This window comes from Parus major, chromosome 18 (genome assembly GCF_001522545.3).
Source record: "Parus major isolate Abel chromosome 18, Parus_major1.1, whole genome shotgun sequence".
NCBI classification, from domain to species: Eukaryota; Metazoa; Chordata; class Aves; order Passeriformes; family Paridae; genus Parus; species Parus major.
Window position 1 is genome coordinate 8,459,012 of NC_031786.1, and position 8,409 is coordinate 8,467,420.

Consider the following 8,409-nt stretch of genomic DNA (forward strand, 5'->3'; position numbering starts at 1 on the left):
TCTTGAAACTGATTAGAAGAAAGTTAAAAATTCATTAGAATCCTGGAGCCTGCCAACACACTAATTAATTAAGTTGTTGAGTTGCTGAGCTTCTCAAGTCATCCCCAGCCCTGACCAGCCCCAGGGCAGTAACAGCAGTCTGCAGGGCAGGGCTTGTGTAGCTGCTCTATTTACAGACAGGTTCTAAATTTAATAGAGGTTTACAAATATATTTTGGGTTAGAAGCTTTAATGGTGATGTGTGAAAGTTGACTGATTTTATGTTTGTGTCCTTGGGAGAAAGGGCAATGTGTATGTGAGCTGCAACCTACTAATATTTCAACTCTATTTTAAACTCTCAGTTTCTGGTTTTGTTTATATCTAAGAAACCTGTTAGAAAGTGGCTGGATTTTATCTGTAAAGCTTTTGCACTTGGCAAGTTTCAGGTGGCATGAACAGCTTATAATAAGTAAAAAAAGTCCTGTAGTCCCATAGCTGATGCTGTGGAATGTGCTTTGCTGAGTACTGGATGCTGTTGCTGTTTTTCTCTAATGCTGCAATCCATCCTCAGAAAAGCTTCAAGTGCATTTTAAAATTTTAATTTATTATGGTCTATATATTTATCACACATATAGAAATGCTTCTCTTCATGTTAGCTTTCCATGATTTCTACTGAGCAAACTTTGCTCTTCTGTTGTTGTTTTGTTTTTTGTTTTTTTTCTGAGCCATATGTTAAGGGGAAGTTTAGGTCAGACAGTAGAAAAAGATTCTTCCCACAGAGGTTGGGAGGCTGTTGGGTATTGCCCAGGCTCCCCAGGGAATGGACACAGCCCCAAGGCTCCCAGAGCTCCAGGGGAGCTGGGAGATGCTCTCGGGTTGCACAGGGTAGGATTGTTGGGGTGTCTGGGCAGGGCCAGAAGCTGGGCTTTGATGATCTCTGTGGGTTTCTTCCAGCCCAGGATGTTTTATTTCCTTGTCCCAGCTTTGCACCTCACTCAGTGATTTAATAACAGGCAATGAAGAGCTGTGTATTGCTGACTGCAGAAACTGTAAATATTGCAGATAAATAGTTCCACATTCCTCTTGTGTTCAGTTCTGTCACTATCCAAGCAGGCAGCTCCCATGCAGCAGGGGTGCCCCACAGAATGCACTGGAATGGAGGGCACTTGGGAACACTGGTGAGAAACTCTGGATCCTCATCATGAGGTGGGTTGTTTATTTGGGGGTTGGAATACAGTTTATGGCATCATTCCTTTTCTGAGACTGAAATGAAAATATCAAATTAACCACAGGCTAATTCAATTAACAAAATAAATTGAGGTGGATGAGATGGGCTTTGTAGAACCCAAGTCTTCAGCAGAGAGATTTATTTCTCTGCTGAACATCTGTCAGTAATTACTGTCTGAGCATCGGTAGCTTCTGGTCACAGACTCTCTGCTGGCTGTACCTAACACAACCCCATGGTGGCCTTTGACTGATGAGACTGAGCTTCATTTTTCTGCTCCTGATGAGGTGTTATAATTCCTGTGTGATAGTATTCTGAATATCTGCTGAAGGGAACTTTTCCTCTTGTGTGGTTCTGTTTTCCCCAAGGGACTCGCCTTTACAGTGCTTATTATGCATTACCCAGGTGAACATGTAGAAGTAAGTGACATCTTTCTGTCTCAATATTCTATATTTACAGTAGATATAAATTGGTTTTCATTCATTTTTTTTTCTTTTCTCCCTGTGTCAAAAAGACTTGTGTATTGATATTTGGGCAATTTTTTGTTTGTTTTTTTTTTTTAGGTAGTCTCAGACCTGTCTGTGCTGTCTGTTTTGTATTGCAAGGCATGCTGGCATGAGTCTGAATCTTGAAATTATTTCTGTCTCTTCTCTCAGAAATGTTTGTATCCTCCCCTTGCCCTTCTGGAGTTTGTTTGAACACCTTGTGATTTGCACAGGACTCAAACAGAATCTGTCCAGCACAACATCTGTTTGGGTGTTTTTCCTAAATAATTTTAGACAGCTATTCGTTGTTCAAGTGTTCTTCTCCTAGAAAGAAGTCAATAGTGTGACTTCCTCTCTCTCTTTTATCAGAACTTTAATGCCTTATGTTTTAAAGATTAGGTGTAAATGTAAGGAAGTTTCATAGAAAAAAACAATTAAATATGACAACCATTCTGAGTATTTTGAGATTTAATAGGAAAATGAGAAGACCTAGTGGGCCAAACCTGAGACTGAATGTACTTCAGTATCTTGTTTTGTCTTCAGGAAAGACATTGTCAAGCAGCTCCATCTTATGTCAGTGTTACAAGTGCAGCTGTGCAAGACTGTTTCTTGGTAGATTTTGGTATAAACAGAGAACAGAGGTTGGTTCTTGTGTTGGAGGATTCCTAACAGGGATGGAAAATGTCCTATTTTAAGTTGTTCAGGCTTTGGCTACACATTAAAAATACCAGTGCTAAATACTTTATATGGATGTGAAAGCAGGGCTGCTGTCATCATATTCCTTATAGGATCTTCCTTTGTGTGCTTTGAATTCAGACAGTTTCCTTATAGGCATCTTACAATATCTGTTTATGGAACATGAGGTTGTTCTCACAGTGCTTTGCCTTATTACATGATTTCAATAACATTTGTCTCTAGTGAAAATAATTGCAATTTCTTAACCTTTTTGTAATAGTTTTTCATGCCTCAATATCTCCGTAACTCTCTTCTGAAGTTTGCTTTGTTCTGAAGTTATCCTGTTGGACAGAGTAAGAAATATTTCAAAGACACACATAAAAACATATCTTTACTTTTCACTGTTCCTTTTTGGCTTTCTGTTGTCTGAAGAAAAGGCATTGATTTTAAAACAAACCCAAACTGATTTTGATAAAAGCTCTGTTTCTCTCACCCTGAAAGGAAAAATTTCAATTAGAAGGCTCTATCATGAAAAGAGTATTTTAAAGCCTGTTCATCTTATTGATTCTTGTTAGTTTACACTTACAACTTACTTAGGTTTTGATTTACCTTTGGTTATGTTTCATGTAGTTAATTCACATTTCTATAATCCCTCTCTGGTTTTGATTAGCATAAATCATTTATTCAGTGTCCTACCCTGTCTTACAATCTCTACTTCTGACCTGCCTTTTTCTGCCAACCAAGCTACAACTCCTAATCCTGTTTTTGTAGACCTACCCTGTATCTGCCAGGTGTCAGCTGCAGTCACCTCCTTCAGATGCCTGAAACACCTCTGCCAGATGAGCTGGACCTCAGCAACTCAGTCTGCTGCTTTTCTTTTTATTTTTTTGCAACACTTTGTCTATGATACCATATCATAAAGGTATGTGATGTCGTGGTGCTAAAAGGAGACTGCAAAGAAAGCAGCTGAAGATTAAGGAAGAATAAAAATGCAGCTGTGGTGAATAAACTCGGTGAGTCCTAGTGGGGCTGTTCCTCTAAAATCAAAGTGCCTGCCATTCTTATTTTTTTGTGGGAAATTACAGCATTTTATTCAAATACATACTGGGTATAAATAGAAAATATTCTGTGCAGACTGAGCTCTCAAGGAACTGAGGAGCCACAAAGATGCTTTTCATGTCAAAGTCACAGGATTTACCTGTTCTGACAGCAGAAATAGGAAAGGTGTCAGTTTGGTCTCAGGTGTGTTTTGACAGGGGCTACTAAGTGTTTACCTCAAACAGAGTTGCTGTACATTTCTTGATCCAGCAAAGAGATAGGATAGACACTCCATGGCAGAAAAAAGACAAAAGAACTTGGAGAAAATTCTTACAGTAGAATTGTGGCTCATAGCTGATCGCAGTTACTAATGATCAACATTAAATCCAGTGGATGCTGCACTGATGAGATCTGGTCCTGATTATGCTTCAGGACTTCATGGTGTAGAACTCTTGGTTAGAAAAGGGTAACAAAACTTCAATGCTTTTGAATCATCAGGTCCAATTTTAAACATAAAATAGAAGCCTGAAGATTAATTAACTATTTCTTTGGCAAAGGTCTGGGTCATGCAAGGCTGGATTGCAAAGCAAGGGGGGTTTGCATTTCCAGTTAACAGACGCTGCTGCTGCAGCTTCTAAAAATCATTTTGTGGTTGGGGTGTAGAGTTCCTTTCTGAGTGATTACCTGGGAGAGTGGAACAGATGCTCTCTGTTCAAGGCATTTGAGTTTTCATTGTCATAACTACATGGAGGATTTGGGGCTGTGGCTTTATCCTTTGGTCACTCACAAAGTTACTCTGTACCAGCATGGCTGAGTCTCCTCAAGCTGCTTGAGGTCAGTTATGTAATTGCTCTTTGCAGATAAGAATTAATTAGCCTGATTATTTTTTGTAGCTTTTGGATGGGTTCCCCACCTGGGGAGGAGCAATTCCTCTGTGTCAGTGATTGATTGCTGAGGCAGAAGCTTTCTGCCTTGCACTTTTAAGAAATGCTGACTGGTTCTTTGGGTCATGTTAGGAAGCAGACAGCCTGTGGTTAGAATGCAAAGGATAATAAAGCAGTTCTATAAACGAGCTGGCCAGCCCAGCTGCTGGGGGGCTTTGGCTTGTGCACTGCTCATTTCCCTTCTCTCTGAGGTCAATAGCACATTAACAAGTGGCAGGTCAGGTAGCTGTGTTTGCCCTCCACTTGCAAAAAAATGCATTCTTCTGGATGTCTTAGGATTTTTAAGAGTATTGCATTTTACAGCTTTATTACTTAAAGAGGTGTGAAAGTCATCCATAAAGGAAAAAATGCTAACATTTGAGATACAGCTGTTTATTTTCTCCTGTTATTATTAAAGTCACTTCAGGAACTGTCTGGGTGTATCTGGGGAGCTTCCCACCATCCCAACCATTTGCTGTTTTCAATATTTTGCAGTAATTACACAGTGCTTTTTTAACACTTTCCCCTTGACCAAAATGCATTTGTGAGAAAGTGAGTAAATCACAGCATGAGTCCTGCTAAGTATTACAGGTTGTTAAATTTAAGCACGTGAAGAGCTCCAGGACAGTTGTTGGGATTACTCAAAAATGTGGCTGTGGGTTTGAGGCTGTGTTGGAGGAAGCTGTTACTGCTTACAAGGGGCTTCTCACTTAGGGAAAGGAAAAAAAAGTGCTTGTCAGGTGCAGGGATATGAATGTGGGAAATCTTCATTCATTTGTGCAGGGTCTGGTATTTGAAGGGCTTATTTTGTTACATCACACATGAATGTTACTGAGGTGGTTCTGACAATTAACTTTGTAGGATTTTGTTTAATAAAAATCAAATCTCACTGGAAGCCTGGGACACTTGCTGTAATAAAAAGATTATGGATAGCTCCTGATAGCTTTTAAAAGCTGTTTAATTGCTGGTTGTGTCAAAGTAAGCAATTAAGGTCACTTAATCTACTTGATTATTCATCATATTCCTCTAGTAGTACTTTGTGTTTGGGTTCTGTGAAAATGTGCATCTTGAGAAGCTGCTGCACTCATTCATAGCCCTCAGTACAGGCACATATAATAAGAAAACCCAAGAAAAGAAACTTCATTCTATGGCAACAACAATCTATGGCAGCTGTAAATTAATACCCTTGTGTTGTTACAGTGTGAGCTTCAAGGAAAAATGAAAAAGTCTAAAAATGTGTAGTCGTTTAAAGGCAGGTTGGTCACGTAAAACAGTATTAATGCATTAGCTCTTAGCTGGTACTCACACATTTCTGTTAAACTCAGGCCAGATTGTTTTAAGATTAGATGATACAGGTTCTTCATTCCTGTGATGTAGTCAGATGCTGCTGCATAATATGATGGGGACTGGATAACACTGGGCTACGTGGCATGAAGTAGAAAAATGTAAGAAGTGCTTTGAGAACTTGTTTAGTGACAGTGGCCATTGGAGAAGTTTAATCATCATTGGGATGATTAAATTTTGATCAGTTGCTTCATTCTATCCTGAATAGTTAAGGTGGATGTAAGGCAGGCAGAGAAAAAGGCCTTTTGCTTTCAGTCAGCTGGCAGGGGAAAAAAAAGTGTGAAAGAGGATGTGTCTGCAATGCAGCTCTGACATCAGGGCCAGGTTTTGTTCAGCTAGTGGATCTTTGGGGAACTCAGACACCCAGAACAACACTGGAGAATGATCTGTAAGTGTGAGCTGTTCCCCACATGTACCCGATTCCTGCTCTGTGCAGCACAGACCAGACCTGCACATGGACAGGTCGGGGTGACCTGTACCTGTGCTGTTGTGATCACAAAGAAAGTGACTAAATCTGCTCCAATTTAGAAAAACGTGGCCACAAAGATCTCAGCTGTCCTCTTGAAACGAATGGAGCTTCTGACAATGGGGTCTGATCTTTGCTCTGCAGTGCTGCTCATGCAAAAGCAAACAGCCCTTCTACCCGTGTTCAGTTCCTTTTCACAGAACAACTTAGTGATGGTGGGACCCTTAGAAAGAGATTTTAGTGCAGACAGACTGCAAAACTTCAGCATTCCATGTCAATTGCTCTGTTCTCTGTGCTGTTCTGTATGAACAGGACAGAATTTATATCAGCTTTGTGAATTCAGTACTGCTTGTTATTAATGAATTAATACAAATTAAGAAAGCTGTGATTCACATGACGGAAAACGGTGAAGTAGCAGCAGCGCCTTTAACTTCTGCAAACTGAGCAACCGTCAGAGTGGTGAAAAGTGCTGCTGGCCTGATGGAAATTCAGCTGCTGCTCTCCCATTCTGCCGGTTTTCTCCCCCTGCAGGTGTGGGGTGTGTCAGGAGATGGGCAGTTCCAGCCAGCAGACCCTTAGGATCCCAAACCGATTGTTAGCAAAGCAGGCACAACATTTCTGTAGCCAGCAGAGCCAAGGCATAAAAACAAGCTGAGAATCAGGGAGTCATAACTGGCTCTCTGATGCTCCACATTTTCTGTGCCAAACATATGTTGGTATAGAAGAGAGTCTGATTCTAAATACCAAAGTGTGGGCAAGATTTAACTAAAGTTTTCTTTAAAAGAAACCAAAGCTCTAAACTGTTGCTATATTTTACTGCATCTGCTGTGCGTATGAGATTGTGTAAATGGACTGAACCAGTATGGAATTATGTTGTAGCTGCCTATGAGAAGTGCTGATACAATCCTCATGATAAAAGTAAGGTTTGCTGTCACTTTGCAGGCAGGAGCTACCAAGTTCTTTTCCTAAGCATTCACAAAATAGTTCTAAAGTTGAAGATCTGTTGACTCAAATGTGCAAACCCAAAAGTTTCAATTTCAACTTTACTGCTGGATGTTTGTTAATAGGCTGTTTTTTGTCTGAAGTGTAAAAATGTTTAATGTCTTGTGAATTCACAGAATGGTTTGGGTTGGAAGGGACCTAAAGTGCATCACATTCCCACCCCCTGCCATGGGCAGGAGCACCTTCTACCAAACCAGGCTGCTCCAAGCCTCATCCAACCTGGCCTTGAACACATCCAGGGATGGGGCAGCCACAGCTTCTCTGGGCAGTTATTTTTATTAATAAAAAATAGTAAGCTTCAGTACTGTAAAAAACCCAAACAACACAACCCTCTTCTCAACAAACCGTGGTGACGTTATGGTTGCAGTAGCTGTGCTGGTAAATAGGCACGAATGCATTTTAGCACCCTCTTTGCAGTTTATAGCCAAAAGTGTTAAATTGTTTACTTTTCAGTTTTGACAGCGCCTGCTCCTGTAACAATGAGTGTTTGAATCAGGTAAAACACTTTCATTGAAGATGCTGCGTTTGACGAGCTGTGTACAATTAATGCCATTTTTGGTAGCCTGTGACACTTTTTGTTGGCTGTGGGTTCTCAGTGTTTCCATGGTGGTACCTGTGCCGTTCCCTCCCGTGTGCCGTGTCCTGGGAGCAGCGGCACTCAGCGCTCGGCGTCGGGGTGTTCGTGTCAGGTCACTCCTTCTGCCCTCGTTCCTCTGAGAAAACTGGGGCTGAGCCGAGGTGTGTGCACAAATGCAGCCTGCCTTACCTGCAACTTGTACGTTTTCCATGGGTGTTACAAAACTCTGACAAGGCGGAGTTACCTTTAGGTTTAAAATGACCCTCAAAAAGGTGTCAGATATGTATGAGGCATCAAACTCACAGCTTTACTTTTATTTGTTAATAATATGGTATTTTGAGGCTAAATTTGAGCAGTTACCCGGCACTCTCCTAGTGGTTCTTGCTCACCCTCTAGCACAATTTGTCTGCTTGCATTTATTCCATTCTCGATTCTTCCCCCTCTCCCCCCGAGGCCGGTGCCGTTCCTGAGGGCGCTGCTGGCGGGCGGCAGGTGCGGGGCCTTAGTCCCCGCCGGAGGCTGCAGGTGCCCGAGAGGGAGGGAAGGGAGTGCGGGGACCGGTGGCCGGCAGGGGCGGCCGTCCCAGAGCCGGCTCCGTCCCTCCGGTCCACTCCCCTCCCTTCCCTCGCTGCCGGCGGGCGGGAGGTGCTGCCCGGGCAGCTCCGCCCCGCTCCCCGCGCGCGGCTCCGCTCCGCG